The sequence below is a fragment of the Symphalangus syndactylus genome, chromosome 10 (assembly GCF_028878055.3).
Source record: "Symphalangus syndactylus isolate Jambi chromosome 10, NHGRI_mSymSyn1-v2.1_pri, whole genome shotgun sequence".
Taxonomy (NCBI): domain Eukaryota; kingdom Metazoa; phylum Chordata; class Mammalia; order Primates; family Hylobatidae; genus Symphalangus; species Symphalangus syndactylus.
Genome location: NC_072432.2, coordinates 35,837,150 through 35,854,315, shown reverse-complemented (window position 1 = coordinate 35,854,315; position 17,166 = coordinate 35,837,150). Strand labels below are relative to the sequence as shown.

The 17,166-nt window shown below is 38.8% G+C and overlaps 1 long non-coding RNA gene across 1 annotated transcript in view; it reads right to left on the bottom strand.

The window, feature by feature from the left end:
* The window catches only part of LOC134731626 (uncharacterized), a 107,158-nt gene that overhangs the window by 43,495 nt on the left and 46,497 nt on the right, over positions 1-17,166 (bottom strand). Inside the window, exons 2-3 of the long non-coding RNA XR_010114062.1 lie at positions 12,935-13,011; positions 11,673-11,809 (exon numbers count right to left, since the gene is read on the bottom strand). This is a non-coding gene — a long non-coding RNA (uncharacterized lncRNA). The remainder of the gene's footprint in view (positions 1-11,672; positions 11,810-12,934; positions 13,012-17,166) is intronic.

Here is a 17,166-nt window from a genome sequence, read left to right as displayed (position 1 = left end):
ATGTTAATTATCTTGATTGTGGTAACCATTTCACAGTATATAAGTGTATTAAAACATCATATTGTATACCCTAAGTCTATGTGATTTTTATTTGTCAATTATAACTCAACAAAGCTGGAAAGAAAAGACCCAAATATAGGCCCCTAGATATGGCAGAACATCATATATAGAATGCATCATGGGAGCGTGGGCCCTGGTGGTGGGCCTGGGAGCCTCAGCAGAAATCTCTGTGACTGGCTTTAGCACAAGAGAGGAAATCACAGACAATACCACCTCTCTTTGCCTGGACTGTGGGATCATCCTGGGCAATAAAAACTGATAGCAACAATACAGACTGCATAGGAGCTTCCCCCCATTTTTCTGGGTGAGTGAGGCCTAGGTTTCTCATGCAACCAAAGGGAAGAGGGTGTCCCCTGACAATTTATTATATTAATATTGAATTTCTGCTGGAGGCGGTGGCTCACGCCTGTAATCCCAGCCCTCTGGGAGGCTGAGGCATGTGGATTGCTTGAGCTCAAGAGTTTGAGACTAGACTGGGAAACATGGTGAAACCTCATCTCTACAAGAAATACAAGAAAATTAGCCAGGAGCGGTGACACACAACTGTGGTCCCAGCTACTCAGGAAGCTGGGAGGATCGCTTGAGTCCAGGAGGTCGAGGCTGCAGTGAGCAGTGATTGTGCCACTGCACTCCAGCCTAGGTGACAGATCAAGACCGTCTTTAAAACATATATATATGTTGAACTTCTTGTCCATACTAAGGAATGGAGGGATGAACCAGACAAATAGTAGGGAAATGTGACATTTAAAAATACTAAGTGTAAACTGAGCAATGTCATTTTTTACATAGATAATACAGCTCACACATTATGATGTGCACTCCTTGAAGCCTGGCTGAATCAAGGCTCTAGGTTCCAAGTGAGTGACAGGCACTATCGTAGAACTCGCCAGATATGATTTGGATATTTGTCCTCCCCAAATCTCATGTTGAAATGTAATCACCAAGGTTGGAGGTGGGGCCTGCTGGGAGGTGCTCAGGTCATGGGGGCAGATCCATCATGTCTTGGTGTCGTCCTTGTGATAATGAGTAAGTTCTTATGAGATCTGGTTATTTAAAAGTGTAGGGCACCTCCCCGCACCTTGCTCCCACTCTCTCCATGTGATATGCTTGCAAAGCTCCCTGAGGCCCCCGAGAAGCCCAGCCAAGATGCTGGCGCCATGCTTGTACAGCCTGCAGAACCATGAGCCAATTAAACCTCTTTTCTTTATAAATTACCCAGTCTATGCTAATAGATTTCAACCCCCTAAGTAACCCCCTGCCTCAGACTAATGGCAAGATTTCAAAAAAAAATTTTTTGTAGTCAAAATTCCAGATTCTGAATCAATAGAAAAGAAAAACAATTTCATCCTCCTTGTGTTTTAGTAGGATCTAGAAATCAGAAACAACTTAAGTGTGATATTAGGTATAGCAACACAAAAATGGCCTAACACACCACCTCTCCTAAGTACAAACACAATGTCTCTGAATTTTTTAGACTAAGAGATTAAGACCCAGAAGAACAGGGAAATTTCTTTTTCCCACCAATGTTAGTCCGGTTCCAAAAGGAGAATTTCTTCTTCCAACCAATGTTAGTCCAGTTCCTAGCTGAGAATCTCCTCTTCTCAGAGTGGCTGACCTCAGGGATTAGCACTCCCTTGACCAGAGATGATGTCTACCCATAGGGGTGTGGCCTCCCAGTCTCCACAAAGTCTCACAATAAAACTGACTAACCACCTTTACTCACACAGAAGACAGACAAAAACAGTATACAAATGTGTATTTTGTTATATCCCCAAATCCCATTGTTACAGTGTGACACAGCATAATAATTATTAAATATTTTCCTTTTCAAAGGAACACTTCTTGTTCTAATCTTTAGTTCACCCTGCAGTAATGTTGGGGAACAGTTGTGGAAAAAGGAAATAATCCTTCTCTTCCCCACCCCACCACCTCTATGACTATTAAACACATTTTTGTTTTCAGATTCATGAATTTCTGAACATGTATTCTCCATACAGTTTTACAAAGTGACTTTTTTTTTCAGATCTTGAAATTAATACTTCTTGAATTTAGTATGCAAACATATGCAAGTATTCTGGAAATGCAACAAACCCCAGATGACTAGCTAAAGCTTAGAGACTGTATGACAAAGCACTTTGAGCTCCCCAGACATGACAGGGCCTTCCCAGAGAGTGGTTTTCACATGCTTGTAGAGTTGGGATAACATTTCCTTTGGATAATTTGAATACTTCAACTTCCTCAGGCTGCAGGTCCTAGAGCCTTTCGTATACAGGGAGAATGGTTTACTACTTCTTTGAGTTCTGGCTTATTAATTATAGCAATTATTTTGTTCACCTATACAGCATGTCAAACTGTCATTTATCTGCTTAATCAGCACATCAGGAAATAAAAAGCCATTGCCTGTGTAAGAAATACTGACCTGATGAAATATCTTGGAGGCATTCCTCAGTACTAATTAAAATAATAGACATTGTCACATGGTGCAATTATTTTCCAGAAAACAGCTGACGTGTACTCACTAAGCTTGGCAAAATTCCTGGCCAATTTCGCAAGAATGTTTATTCCAAACTGAGATCATCTTTTTAGAAAAAGAAAAAAGACACAGACAAAGAGGGTAAGGAGGGAGGGGGAGATGAAAGTGGAGAGGAAGAAAAGGAAGGGTAGGAGACAGAAAGGAAGGAAGGGTCAAAGGGAGGGAGGAAGAAAAAAAATAAGGAAGGGTTCTTAATAAATCAAGAGAAGATGTTAGATTTTAAAGTTGTCTTTTCTCTATCTGATCAGATACCTACCTAGTCCTGCGACGAAATTGTATTAATTACAGAAGAGGTCAAATATTTCATTTTTACCAGATATTCATTAATTTAAAATGTTCTAACCTCAAATTCACATTACAAAATCATAGCATTAGGGCTTTTTCAGATTTTAATAATTTCCCTAATTAACATAAATGATTTTAAAGGAAATTAATCAAGAAAAACTTTATTTCAGAAAGGTTCATGGAAGAGGAAAATATAGAGTGAACATTTACAAATAAAGACAAACATTATAGAAATGCAGAGTCATGATTGATGCATTCCAACCTTGTGCATGTCTGGAATACATCTGCAAATCATCTGCTCAGCCTTCAGAATAGTCTGTACACACACACAGATACAGCCACACATACACCCAGAGAAACCCAGACATTGTCAAGCCTGGAGGAAGCCAATGTTGACATGTCAGTCCCTTATCTGGTAAGAAAGAAGCATGAACTGCTCTATCACACTTAATTTGTTTCTGATTTCTAGATCCTACTAAAACGCAAGGAGGATGAAATTGTTTTTCTTTTCTATTGATTCAGAATCTGGAATTTTGACTACAAAAATTTTTTTTTTGAAATCTTGCCATTAGTCTAAGGCAGGGGGTTACTTAGGGGTTGAAATCTATTAGCTGTTAATGTTTTTGGCTTAGTGAGAATATCAGGATTTGGGGTTCTGAAGGGAAATAGAGTTTGTAGCTTACTTAAAACTTACTGTAGACCCCCAACTATTAAGATTTTAACATTTGTATTATTAATGATAATATTATTCTTTTTAAATCTGCATTCTGTTTTTCTAAATGTTGGGTTCTCGAGAAATATATTTGAATAGCACTTGCGACTTCCATGAGTTTCTTACCAATAGTAAAGTTATACGGTAAGAATCCAAGACAATGGCTTCACAACTCAATTTGGAAGATTATATATAGTTTAAAGATATTATGCTAAGTTTGCTTTAAGTGCTCATTCAGCAAACTATGTGCAAAAAATGCAGATAGAATGATGGAAGGTTAGATTAAATTATCGACTTTCTGAACTTTCCACTTTATAGATTCTTACTCTGAAAGGATTTCAATTAAGGGGAAGAAGTAGTGTAGTCTTAATATAAAAGTATGAAGTAGGTTATAAATAAGCTTTTATTCTGTGAGTTTCTAATCAATAAGCTCATAATTGTTCATGGTAACTCTTTTAGGCTAAACAAGATTATCGACATCATGACATTTTCTCCTTGCTAGGTCTTCATTTTACATAGAGATTCTTCCCTTAGGAATAAAAAAAATTAGAAAAAAAATTTCATTGTATATTAGGTCCAGTAGATAAGTGAATTATAACTATACCTTTATTAACATTTTAGTTATATTATAGTCAACAAGGAAAAAAATGGTCTAAGGAGATTTATTATGTTTGCAATGTTAACTCTTTCACATAACCAGCCTCTTTTTTTTCCCCTAAGTGCATTTTATCACATTTTCTTGCAAATTTGTATCTTCTTTTCTTCCCTGCACAAAAAAGTTTAACCCATTTACATTCTTTAAGAAAGCACTGATGAGACTAGAAATGATCAGTATTACAGATGTCAAATTAATGTAACATATTCCTTCAATCCAACATGCATTGAGCTTCTACTACATGGCAGGTGCTCTGTTAGATGCTGGGGATACAAGTTAAATAAGATGCATAGGCCCTTAACTCAAGGAGGTGGCAATCTATTGGAGAAGACACTAACAACCGGAATACAATGTGAGCTTTTTATTGTGGAAGTATAGCAGTTGGAACTCTTTGGTTGCAAATGACAGAAAACATGATTCAAACAGGCTTAAACAACAAAGAAATGAACTGATTCACATGACAAAATTGGAAAAGGGGGAATGGTACATACAGCGTATCTCAATCCAGAGATTCAAGTGATGTCACTGGGATTGGTTTGTGCACCTTTCTTAGGTCTACCTTCATCTGCATTGAATTTATTCTCAAGCTCCAGTGAAGACTGGCAACTCCCAGCTCATTTCTTACTATGTATTATTTGAGGAGATTACTCTTTTAGTAACTCAGATTGACAGAGGGGTCAGATTTGTAGAAGTTAATAATGCATCTTTATTTTGTCTTTCCTTTCCTCTTGGTTCTGCGCTTCTGCTTTCCAGAATCATTTCTAAGTAAACTTCCTGTACATAATTCTTTGTCTCAGGCTCTGCTTTGGAGAGACCCAACCTATGACTGGGATGTTATTCCAGCACACATTAACCCCTAAATTTGCCCCGATCTATTATCGCTGACTCCCAACAACCATGCTTCTACGATATAGTCATGGTCCCCTGGTCATACCTGATAAGACTAGGGAAAGAAGCCTAACAGACAAGGTGGGCCACTCAGAAATTTCCCCAGAGGCTGGGAAATGGATGGAGGAAAAGTTGTTCTCACTGTGGTGGACGAAGCTTAATGACTCGCTTTGCAACTTTGCTGGAGCACACTCAGAGAGCTGATGGTCAGAACTGAGGAACTTTATCCATAAGCAGTTGTCAAACCATTGGGAGTTGGAAATAGACCATGGTGAAAGTACCTACATTAGAAAAATCAGCAACTGTTACAAATCCAGTCTTTTTCCACCCAGACAGCCAATTTGGTGGCACACTACTGCCTTCTTCCCTTTGTAGTATTCTAACACCTGAGAAAGGATGAGTGCCTTTGTTCTGTTTACAGAGCAAAGTACAGACCAAGCAATACGGGTCAGGCAAAATCAAATAATCCCCAAACTAAGAGCTTTGTTAACTCCTGTTGGGGCACAAAACTTTGGGCTGAGGTCTCTCCTAAAATGAGGACCTCGCCTGAAATGAATTCTTCTTATAAAATAATTTTCTCTGGGCCCACAGGGCAGGTTCCAATTGATCTAGTAACCTATCATTGGGCGTAGAAACTAAACTGAGCTTGCCAGAGACCTTCTTTGGTCTGGTCTAGTTAGTACCAGGAGACAAATGACAAGTGAAAACACAGGTCCATGAATTAACAAAAGACAAGAGAGACATGGGACTGTGCCACCCACAATCTGAAGCCATGACCTCACCACTGCTTAGCAAACCTCAGTGTATTGCTTGATGTCACCAGTAACATAAACCAGTCCTCCTCCTATGAGGAGGAACATGCCACAGGAATAGGAAGAAGGATGGAATTGTTTCCACTGTTGGGGTTCAGAAACCAAAACATGGCACTTTGATGTGCTGAACTGAAGCAGCAGCCTTAAGGTTTCTTTGACCTTCCCCCTACCTCCTTTCGCTCAATCCTGTCTCTCTCAAAGCATAAGGTGAAGTTGTTCTCTGAAGATCCCTTGTCTGCCTGAAGTCTAGACCTGGCAATAAAGGAAACAATGACCACTGTTTTCTTCTTTGAATTTTTATTAACTGAACTAATATCACAGGAAGAAAAGCTGAAGTCTGTCAACAAACCTGGACAGACTTTTGTCACAAACCATCGTAGGCTCTTTAGGCCCAATAGATTTTGTCCCAGGCCATTATATGTTCTGTAAGCCCATTGAATCCCCCTGAAAATCAGTTACTACCCTCCAAAAATCATCCACACTTTTCCATTTCCCTTCCCCAGTTACCCATTGGGATACTGGGTAATCACTCTGTGGTTTTTCTCCTGTGCACACTAATAAATTTGGATGCCATTTCTCCTATTAATCTGCCTTTCGTCAGTCGATTGTTCAGCAAACCTTCAGAGGGCAAAGGAAGAGTTTTACCTTGGCTCTTACACCTTCAATACTGCTTCCTTCTGGAGAGAAAAGGAGAAGAGTCTACTCCTCAATAAAAATTTGCAGCTGCCATGTTATCTGCCATGAGATCTGAGGAGCAGAGGAAGCCACTGCTGAAGAGAAGAATGAAGCACGACATGAGATGGAGAGCACTGTTGCTTTAAGTTCCTGTAGCTTTCAGTTCCTTCGGAGGCCCAGCACGTAAAGCACTTAGTACAGTATGGAGAATGGCATTCTATGAATGTTGATGACTATTAATGCCAGCATACTATTGTCGATGACTATTAATGCCAGCATACTATTTCAAAGACAAAGGGCAGGCAGTTCATGCCATCCAGCCTGTGCGTTCACAATAGCTAGTTATAACAGCCAACCTTTATTGAGCCCTGGCAATATGCTGGTCTCTGTTTTAAGCATTTTCATGTGCTTAAAATATAATTAAATTTCATTTAAAATTAATTCAATTAATTCTCTCTAAACCTATAAAGTGAGGATCATCAGTATCCCATTGTACAGATGAAGAAACTGAGGAACCAAGAAGTTAAAAACTTTGCTCAAGGTCACAGAACATGTAAGGGGCAGAGCTAAGATTCAAACTCAGACCCTTTGATTCCAGACACCAAGTTCTTACATGTCTATCTCAAGGACAAGAAACAAACAACAGCCCGGGCATGGTGGCTCAGGCTTGTAATTCCAGCTCTTCAGGAGGCCAAGGTGGGAGGATCCCTTGAGCTCAGAAGTTCAAGACCAGCCTGGGCAATATAGTGAGACGCCCATCTCTATAAAAAACGTAATAATTTTTTTAAAAAAATTAAGAAACAAACAATAAAGCCAAATTTTCCGCAATGACACATTAGTGATGTTTCCATTTACTTATCTAAAACCTTAAAAACACATTCATAAATTCATTCCAACTGCTCTAGGAACTTCCATTAGCTTACAATCCAACCTCTAAAACTTTGTATTTATCCTAAACTCTAAAAACTTAAATATTGTAAGCTTCATTGGTTCTTTGGGATTACTTTAAAAGCCAGTAATACACTTTGTCATTTTTAGATGTCAGGCAAGTTCAAATTTATTGTCAGTCCTTGTCTTCCTAAGTTGAAGCTAACTCATTTGCTAATATGCCCTTAAACAGCAGCTCTGCTGTCCCTTTTCCACGTAATTGTTAGACTTTCCCTAACATCTTTACACATTTTTTTTTTAAGATGTGTTGACCGGAACCACAAAGAATATTACTGGCTTATATGTAAAAGGTCCTTGCTGAAGTATAGGGAAGTTTTATTTTGTTTTTACTATACCTCTCATGATGAATGTTCTTGACCTTTTTGGCAATGGAGACACACATTGGCTCTCCTTGGAAACCTATGTCTCCAGGATCATAATGAAATGTCTAGAACTGTGATATCATGGAAAGAACTCTAGCCTGTACATGAGTATCCCAAGCCCAGTTCCCTGCTTTGCCAACTTTCAAAAGTGTGATTATGGAGAATCTATTTAAATCTTGACTTCCTTACCCACAAAAGGGAACACTGACGAACCACTCTATATGGGAGGTTAAGGACATGGATATTGAAGCCAAACCACCTGGTTCAAAATCTAGCTTAATTGTCTATGGGTGTTAACTTGGGCAACTTTCTTCACCTTTTTGTTCTTCAGTTTCCTCATCAGCAAATGAAAATTATAACACTAATACTTTCAAGCATCAAATGGTTGTTAAAACCATCAGATGAGTTAATAAATGTAAAGCACTGAGAATCTAGAACATTGTCTGTAACAGTAAGTGTTAATTATTGTTACAAGGATACCATGAGAATGAATTAACATGTAGTGCCTGAACTATTAGTACATACCTAAACACCATTTCATTTATGCGGTCATCTATAGGGAGCACTTATTACATGCAAGGCAGTACGCTAGACACAGGCATATAGACCAAAAAGTCACCTGTCCTCACTAGTTATATTTTCATAAGAAAAGAAAATAATAAACCAGTAAATAAATATACCACAAAATAATAACCACAAGACAATAAATATACCAAAGCTCAAAACTATTACTATTAAAAAAAAAAAAAAAAGAAGAATGGCGTTCTGAGAGCACTCAGGATGTCACAGAACCTGAATCTGTCTTGAGTCCAAACTCCCAGGCTTTTTCCATGACTTTTTATGACCTTCTAGCAAACAATTTCTACAAAGAGTGAAAAGTATCAAGATGGAGGCTTGCACATGTGGTAGCAGTTTATTTTTTCCAAATGCATTTTCTTTCTCTTGCCATTAGCCTCAAGGCCTATATACGGACCTCTCCTCAGGCAAAGAATCGTCTGATCCCAGGCATACCTGCTGCTCCCCTGCAGCTGGTACACACGCTGCACAAGCCCAGTGCTTTGGATGCAGGAGCTGTCTTTGAAGATACCTACTTTGGTTAAGCATCTCATTACGATGAGTAGAATAATTAACAACCACAGTAAGTGCTTTTCTGTACTAAAAATCTTAATAACTTTAGGCAAGTTAAAAATAGCCAAAATGTTCTTTCTAATAAAAAAAATCCTGTTGAGTTAATAACAAGTAAGTGAAAAGCAGATAAAAATAAAATTAACAAGTGATCCAACCCCTTCATAAATTTACACATGGGTGATCTCAGTAAAATGTTTGTTTTTGTTTTATTTTAAGACCTAACTGACCTGTGATAATTGCTTTCTCTTTCAGGAGCACTTACAAATATTTTGTGGCAGGAAGTCTTCCCTTAAGTGCTCAGTCTGCACCGCAACAAACACACTTTTAAAGAAGAAAACTGTATAAGCAGCAATGTCTTCATAGTCAATCACTGATTCAATCATTTAAAAAATTTTCAATCAAGGAGCCCTAGAAGGGAGTTTCCCTTATAAAAATCCCTCTGATTACAGGCGTGAGCCACCACGCCGTTTGGGAGGCCGAAGCGGGTGGATCACCTGAGGTCAGGAGTTCAAGTCCAGCCTGGCCAACATGATGAAACCCCGTCTCTACCAAAAACACAAAAACTTAGCCGGGTGTGGTGGCAGGCGCCTGTAATCCCAGCTACTCAGGAGACTGAGACAGGAGAGTTGTTTGAACCCAGGAGGCAGAGGTTGCAGTGAGCTGAGACCTCACCATTGCACTCCAGCCTGTGCAACAAGAGCAAAAACTCCGTCTCCAAAAAAAAAAAAGCCCCCCGATTCACAGCTCAGGAGTAGGAATTCACACAGTTTCTAAGCCTGAGCAACCTCAGAAAAGAAAGAAGGGAACAAAGATGTGAAAAATTTATTTTGTATAGACTCAGTCAGAAAGTAGTGAGAAGTCTGGTCACAGAATAATTTTATCGAGGAAAACAGAAATCTACGGGACAATAAATTCTATAGCTACATGGAAAATGGAAATAATAATGGCAGTTTAGGTCCTTTAAAGCCATGCTTCTGAGACTCTAACGTGCATATGAATCACCTGGGGATCTTATTAAAATGCAGATTCTGATTCAGTACTTCTGGGGTAGAGCCTTAGATTCAGTAAATCTCACAAGCTCCTTGGTGATGCCAATGCTGCTGACCCCTGAACCACACTTTGACCAGCAAAAACACATTTGCTTATTGTAAAGGTTATATCCACTGTTAAGTTTAAACACCATTTCATAAATTAATGTGAAGAAGAGCTAGGAATTAATTGTTCATTCAGTCAACATCATTGAGCTTACTATATGCTCAGCCTTATGGCGGGTACTAAACATTCAACAATAACTAAAGAAAAAAGTACACTGGGGAGGCTGAGGTGAGCAAATCGCTCGAGCTAAGGAGTTCAAGTCCATCCTGGGCAACATGGTAAAACCCAATATCTACTAAAAAAATACAAAAATTAGCCAGGCATGGTGCCGTATGCCTGTGGTCCCAGCTACTAAAGAGGCTGAGGTGGGAGCATCACTGGAGCCCAGAAGGCAGAGGTTGCAGTGAGCTGAGATTGCACCACTGCACTCCAGCCTGGGTGACAGAGTGAGACCCTGTTTAAAAAAAAAAAAAAAAAAAAAAAAAAAAAAAAAAAAACTACCCTCGATCAATCTACTTTTGACTGTTCTTTCAAGCAAGCAATAAGCACATGGCTTACAAGAATTTTTGTCATTCACAATTCAAAATGTATCAATCATGCTTCTCCTGTTAAGTTTTTCTTGATGTAACATTTTTAAGAATGCCTCAATTCAGACTGTTTACACTTTTTTTTTTTAGATGAAATCTCACTCTATTGCCCATGCTGGAGTGTAGTGGTGCAATCTACGCTCACTGCAACCTCCACCGCCCAGGTTCAAGCAATTCTCCTGCTTCAGCCTCCCAAGTAGCTGGGATTACAGATGCCTGCCACCATGCCCGGCTAATTTTTGTATTTTTAGTAGAGATGGGGTTTCGCCATATTGGCCAGGCTGGTCTTGAACTCCTGACCTCGTGATCCACCCGCCTCGGCCTCCCAAAGTGCTGGGGTTACAGGCGTGAGCCACTGCGCCTGGCTTGTTTACACTTTAAAAATAATTGTCAATTTAATCCAGTGAATTAGCATTGCTCTATTTTATATGAACTAGTAATAAAATTTTAAAGGTTTTCATATGCATGGCATAGTTTACTAGCAGCTAGCTACCTTATTGCAAATGTTACTGGGTCATTTCAATTAAAATTAAAGCAAATATGTAGTAATGTGGCAAGAAACGTTTCATTTAATTTTGGCTTAGTATGGCCAAGTTCTCCAGGTGAATGTCACGGCTTCTGCCTCAAATTTGTATGTATAGTATAAATGGTAGAAAAACTTATATTCATCAAAGAGTTCATCTTTCTTTTTTTCGTCATGAGCATCAACTACTGCCCTGCTGCATATTAAATGGCAAAACAGCATCACCAGAAAGTTTCAAAATTCTGTCAGGTTAGACATACTAAGAGAAGAGATGACCTACTCAAGATTATTTTGCTTCCCCAAAAATGGATAACTCTAAGCAAGAAGGGAGAATAAGTACATGAAGGGCTATGTTCAAGTAGTATATTCGCAAAGAGCATCTGAACCGTCTTTGCTTACCAGATTTTACCTTTTTAAAAGATGCCAGGAGGTGGCAGCATTTGTTGCAGCTGCATGAGTTTACTCATTAAAGCACAGGTTCTCAGAAAGTCTGGTGTATCAGATTTGGAGGAGAAGGGTTGGTGACAAGCATAAGGTGCCAGGAGTCTGGATTAAAAAGGTATTGGGACAATATTATAACACAATTTTATACTTGAAAGCAAAAAAAACTGGTGTCATTGGTGTTCTATTAAATCTTAAAATCTTGGGTAGCCATATACAAAAATCAACTCAAGGTGGATTAAAGACTTAAATATAAAACCTAAAACTACAAAAATCCTGGGAGATAACCTAGGAAATACTATTCTGGATATAGGATCCTGCAAAGATTTCATGATAAAGATGCCAAAGCAATTGCAACAAAAACAAAAATTGACACACGGGACCTAATTAAAATAAAGCGCTTCTGAACAGCAAAAGAAACTATCAACAGAATAAACAGACACCCTACAGAATGGGAGAAAATATTTGCAAACTATGCATCTGAAAAAGGTCTAATATCCAGAATCTATAAGGAATTTAAGCAAAAAAAACAAACAAGCCCATTTTAAAAAGTGGGCAAAGGACATGAACAGACACTTCAAAAGACATACTTGTGGTCAACAAGCATATGAAAAAATGCTCAACATCACTTATCATTACAGAAATGCAAATCAAAACCACAATGAGACACCATCACACACCAGTCAGAATGGCTATTGATAAAAAGTCAAAAAATAACAGATGCTAGTGAGGTTGCAGGGAAAAGGGAATGTTTATACACTCTCAGTGGGAATGTAAATTAGTTTGGACATTGTGGAAAGCAGTTTGACGATTTCTCAAATAACTTAAAAGAGAATTGCCATTCGACCCAGCAATCCCATTATTGAGTATATACCCAAAGGAATACGTTAAATAAATTGTTCTACCGTAAAGACACATGCACACATATGTTATTCATAGCACTATTCACAAGGGCAAAAACATGGAATCAACCTAAGTGCCCATCAGCGGTGGATTGGATAAAGAAAATGTGCTACATATACACTATGGAGTACTACAGAGCCATAAAAAAGGATGTGATCATGTCCTTTGCAGCAACTTAGATGGAGCTGGAAGCCCGTATCCTAAGCAAACTAACACAGGAACAGTAAATCAAATACCACGTGTTCTCACTTATAAGTGGGAATTAAGTGTTGATTAAATATAGACACAAAGAAAGGAACAATAGACACTGAGGCCTATGTTTATTACCTGGGTGATGATCTGTACACCAAACTCCTGTGACACATAATTTATCTACAGAAGAAACTTGCTCCGTACCCCTGAACCTAAAATAAAAAAGACAAAGGAGAGCCTGGATTTTAATTGAGAGGTATATGACTAAAGTGTAGTTCCAGAACTGTCTCTATAAACAATTTCCTTCACACATTATATTTGCTAAGGGTTTGGTATGGTGCCAACTACAGAGTATGAAAACTCAGTAAATATTTATTTCCTTTTTTTTTTTTTTTTCCTGAGACAGAGTCTCACTCTGTTGCCCAGGCTGGAGTGCAGTGGCACAATCTCTGCTCACTGCAGGCTCCGCCTCCCGGGTTCACACCACCTTCCTGCCTCAGCCTCCCAAGTAGCTGGGACTACAGGCACCCGCCACCACGCCTGGCTAATTTTTTGTATTTTTAATAGAGACGGGGTTTCACCGTGTTAGCCAGGATGCTCTCGATCTCCTTACCTCGTGATGCGCCCGCCTCGGCCTTCCAAAGTGCTGGGATTACAGGTATGAGCCACCGCGCCCGGCCTATTTCCTTTTTTTAACCCATTCCCACTACTGAGAAAGATTTGCTCTGGGACAGCTGTTATTTCACTAACCAATAGCAGTGCAATTTTTGCTTCTCATACTTTTGTCATAGGAAAATCATTACAAATATAACAGCCATAAATGTCTGGGAAATCATAGCAGATGAACCTGGCAGACAGATATCAGGAATGAAGTGCCCTTTCTAAGAGTTCAGACTAAGAATAAGAACCACAGTGAATGTGATTATTCTAGTTGCCACAGCCCCGCTCAGTGTTCAGTTTTAAAGGCTTCCCGCCTTGTCATCAATCAGTCTCTTTACCTATATTCCTACTTAGAAAGATATTCAACACATGCATCACTATTTTTAAATTATGAATTAGGACACATTAGACAAAAGAAACTCTTTTTTAGTTTTTTTAAAAAAGTTGATCTGCATTTATCCTGTTGAGATACACTCTTAAGACTTGAGAATATATACATTAAAAGCCCTACTATCCTTTTCTATAAAATTCTACCTCATGATCAGTGTACTATTTTCATTATTAGAACAGATATCAAAACTTCAGAAACCAAAATTTATTCTGGGATAATGTATTCATTTTTTTTTAATCTTGTGAATTCTTCATCTAGAGTAAACTAAAAGATGAACAATGAATCATGTGTGGCTTGGTATGACTCAAAATTCTGAAGAATAGACCTGTTAATTGTCACATATTCTTTCCTAGGAAAGAATGTAATGTTGTGACCCAAACTGCTTTCAAAAAATCCACCAAATTCTACTAATACTAAGGTTTCAAATGAGAAATTTAGAGCTAGAAAAGGTACGTAGAGATAATATAATCCAACACTTTTATATGACAGATGGGAAAATTTAAAGAATTCAATCAAAAACATTTGTAATTTTAAGAATGTTATTTGCTATATACATATAGATGATTACTATATATATTTTACATAAGAATTTTTAAATATTTGCTTTTGATGTCTTACTTCTTTTTAGGCAAAAAAAGGCTATATTGCTAAAAATAAGAATAAACTATGAATTGCATATAGCCATATGTTTCACTGTTTGATATGACTGTTTCATGAGATTCTATCTGGCTCAACCTGACACAGGTTTAACTACAGTGGGCTTAAGAAAAGATACCAATATCTATGAATCTGTATAGCTTGGAAAAAGGAGAAAATGCTTAGCGTGGCACAAATATTTGGAAAAGCAAGAGGAAAAAGATAAAATGGAATAATACACTTTTGTGGCAACATGAAGTGCAAGCAAAACCTGCTTATGTTAGTTATTAGAAATCAAGGGGAGAAAAATACTCTACATTTGGTAACAATAGGAAATTAAAGAAAGATTTTTTTTTAGGGACTTTTTAGGAAGCAGGTTAGATTTGCCTAATTTGCTTCTCTCCAACTTTCCATTAAAATACCTATGAATGTCATTTTTTTAAACTGGCAATAGTCCTGTAAACTCAGAAGACTTTATGCCAAATTTGGGGTGGAATTTTCACTAAAGATGGTGTCAAGGAAGATGGATAGACTATTTAGCAATTTCTTCCACATCCTGAGCCATACAGGCAGTCCTGAAGAAGATGGAAACATACTTCAACTCATCATCTATTTGGTAAATCAATTAATTTCACTTATATTCAAAATGTAGGCACTGAACACTTACAGATTCCTCAAACACATAAAAATAGGTATCTAATACCCTCCACCACAATTCAGACCACAAGTGAGGGAGGGAGCCCAAAAGTTGGACATAAAAATACATATACTTGGGACGAAATGTATTCATACACTTCAATATATAATTTATGTAAGCAGGCAATTGCATTTTTAAATTATCAATGTGTTTTCCTGATTCTTTTTTGAGACACATGACTTTCACTTAGTCTTCCCTAAGTAATTACTTGCCTGGGTTACAAAATAAATGCAAAAAGAACTGGAAAGGTCATGGTGGTGCATGCCTGTAATCCCAGCACTTTGGGAGGCCTAGCTGGGCAGATTGTTTGACCCCAGGAATTCAATATCAGCCTGGCCAACATGGCAAAACCCTATCTCTAAGAAAAAAAAAATTAGCCAGGCATGGTGATGCATATGCCTGTGGTCCAAGCTACTTCAGGAAGGGGATTAGGGAGGGGCTGAGGCAGGAGGATCACTTGACCCCAGGAGGTTGAGGCTACAGTGAGCCATGATGGGGCCACTGCACTACAGCCTGAGTAACAAACCGAGACCCTGTCTCAAAATAAAAAAGAAGAAGAAAAAGAAGAACTGGGGTATCACCAACAGTTGCATCCAAGTATAAGATTTTGTAGCAAGACAATGAATAGTCACGTAAGTCAGTTTAGACCATAAAGTTTTATATCAGTAAAAGGAAAGTTCTCCTAGGTCCTGGGAAGAAAAGGAGCTAGAATAGCCAGAAGAGCAAGATTATATTGTAAATATTATAATACAGTTATTAAATTGAATGCAAAAGCCAAAAAAAATTGATATGAAATTGATATATTTCTCTTAAAAATAAATATTATACTAGCTCCATAAGCCCTGTTACATGACAAAGACTGAATTGTTGGGGGTGGGGAATTGGAGTTGAAGTAAAGTTCTGCTTTCCCAAGCTCCTTTGACCACATCCCACAAATGTTAATAGGAAGTAGAGTGAGTTTAAATTTTAGTCACAAACTCAAATGCAGCATATCTTAGTCTCTTTTCTGTTGCTTATAATAGAATAACTGAAACAGAGTAATTTTCAAAGAAAAAATATATATAAATATAGAAAATTATACATTGAAAATTAAGTTTCCAACACATGAAATCTGGGGAACATTCAAGCCCTAGCATTCCACCCCAGACCCCCAAATTCATTTTTTTTCACATGCAAAATACACTCACTCCATCCTTATAGTCCCCAAATCCTAACTTGGTCCAGCACCAACTCAAAAGTCCAAAGCCTACAGTCTACACAATGATAGTATAGGATTAAGGCAAACATTCCCATTCCAAAAGGGAGAAACAGGCAAAAAGAAAAGAATAACAGGCCCCAAGCAAATCCAAAACCCAGCAGGACAGACATTACATCTTAGAGCTGGAGAATAATCTCTTTTGAGTTCACACACTGCCTCCTGGACACACTGGAGCAGGGGTTGGACCCCCAAGGCCTCAGGCAGCCGCACTGCTGTGGCTTTGCTGGGTGCAGCCGCTGCTCCTTTGGGTTGGAGTCCAGTGCCTGAAGCTTTCCTAAGTAGATGTCGCATACTGCTGGTGACTTCACAGTTCTGAGGTCATGGTGGCAGTCTTGCTCCCAGGGCTCCACTAGGCTTTATCCTAGTGAGGACTCTCTGCAGTGGCCATGGCTCCACTAGGCATTGCCCTGGTGGGGACTCTCTGCGGTGCCTCAACCCCACATTTCAGCTGCGCATTGCCCTACTGGGGTCTCTCTGTGGTGGTTCCAGCCCCTGTGACAAGTCTCTGCTTAGGTCCCCAGGATTTCCATAACATTCTCTGAAATCTGGGTAGAGGCTGCCAAACATTCATAGCTCTTGCTGTCTGCAAGCCTGCAGAATTAGTACCACGTGGACTCCGCCAAGGTTTATACCTTCCGCAGCTGCAGCTCAGCTGTGCCTGGTGTGGGGCGCAGAGTCAGAGGCAAGGAGCCTACTGCAAACCTGCAGGGAGCCCTCCCTGGACC